Source organism: Copadichromis virginalis, linkage group LG1 (genome assembly GCF_057382275.1).
Source record: "Copadichromis virginalis isolate Kocher_CV1m ecotype Utaka linkage group LG1, C_Virginalis_male_GT1.1, whole genome shotgun sequence".
Lineage (NCBI taxonomy): Eukaryota > Metazoa > Chordata > Actinopteri > Cichliformes > Cichlidae > Copadichromis > Copadichromis virginalis.
Window position 1 is genome coordinate 38,190,130 of NC_140618.1, and position 1,465 is coordinate 38,191,594.

General features: G+C 35.4%; 1 long non-coding RNA gene across 1 annotated transcript; it reads right to left on the reverse strand.

The window, feature by feature from the left end:
• Positions 1–266: 266 nt before the first annotated feature.
• LOC146719222 (uncharacterized) lies at positions 267–1,218 on the reverse strand. The gene is made up of 2 exons (XR_014920343.1): positions 1,116–1,218; positions 267–523 (listed from the first exon to the last, which is right to left on the reverse strand). It is a non-coding gene; the product is annotated as an uncharacterized LOC146719222 (long non-coding RNA).
• Between the last annotated feature and the right edge of the window lie 247 nt (positions 1,219–1,465).

The window sequence follows — 1,465 nt, forward strand, 5'->3', positions numbered from 1 at the left end:
GTCTATATGGGTCCACACCAGAGAGTGTTAATTTAACTCTTTTTGGAGAGTTGGTACGTTAACTCTGATTTAGTGTTAAACACCAAATCTGTCTGGAGTTGATAATTTAACACTTGGTGTTAAGAGTTTATATATTAACTCTCAAAGAGTATTTTAGTTCAACTACGTAAGAGTTATCTTCTAATTCATTCTAAAAAGCGGGAATTTTACTGTTCTGAACTTCTAGACATTTCTTTTGGAAATAAACATTTACTAAAAAGATGCAATGGTTTTTGAAAAACATTTATTCTGAACTGTGCACCACAATTTCAAAACATTTTCTGAAAGATGTAACAGTGTACATGTTCTCACTTTCATTAGAATTTTGTTTATCAAAAGGTCTGACATAGGTGAGCTGGTAAATGCAAATAACAGCATCTCATCACTTATTTCTTCAATACAATATGCATGTCCTTCATTCATCCCTTTGTGGAACTTCAACGCACTTCTGCTCTCCCCCATATTCCATCTTCACAAGCATATCCTGTGCGGAGATTGAATAAAAATTAGTTGACACTAATTAATGGCACAAATAATCCAGTAAACAATTGCAGCACAGTAAAAAAAAAAAAAAGGAATCCTCTTTGAGCCATTACTTGTGTAAAGTATTTTCCCAAAAGACAAAGACACGGGCAACAGGTAATACTGAACTAAATGTAAAACCTCAACCTTTTTAATTTTTACCTAAACCGTGTGCACAAAACTCTGGAGGGATCTATGCTAACGTAGAATCCAGTCAGGACGTCTGCTACTGCTGTTTGCTCGTTTTTTATTTTATTTTTATGGGCGATCGTTTTCAGGCTTCAAGTAGCACCATTATACCAACATTTCACATTCTAGACATTGTTTTAGGTGTATTTGACCAAAAGTTTGACTGAAAATTCACATGCAAGCTTTTTTTCAAGGCTGTGGTATTTGCCCGCAAACAATACCTTTCAGCTAGCTAAAACAGAATATTATGCTATCACCGAGCAACATGGCTAATGCCTTCCACACAGCTTTGTCTCAACTCCAAAGAGCCACAGAAGTAAAAGCTCATAATAATAATTGAAACAATCTTTGAAAAAATGACTTACCAAGCATGGCAAACAACTCAAATATGTAGAGCAAAATGTTCTGAAACGGCTTCACTTCAGCTTCGATTGGAGCCGTGCTGGGGGCGGAGTCTGTGAATTTACTCTATTGGCGTCATAGCCCCTCTAGGAGTTCAGAGTTAAGAGGTCAAGAGTTAATGTTTCCATTGTAACACCTCCAGATTTGACAGAGAAACACTCATTTTTAACACTCGATTTTAACTACTATCATTTTACACCTCAGAGTTACATTAAAATAATGTGACTCTGCTTAGAGTAAAATTAACTCTACTTTTGCAAGAAGACTATTAACACCAAAACATTTAACACTTTTGAATTTGTTGTGTATCCGT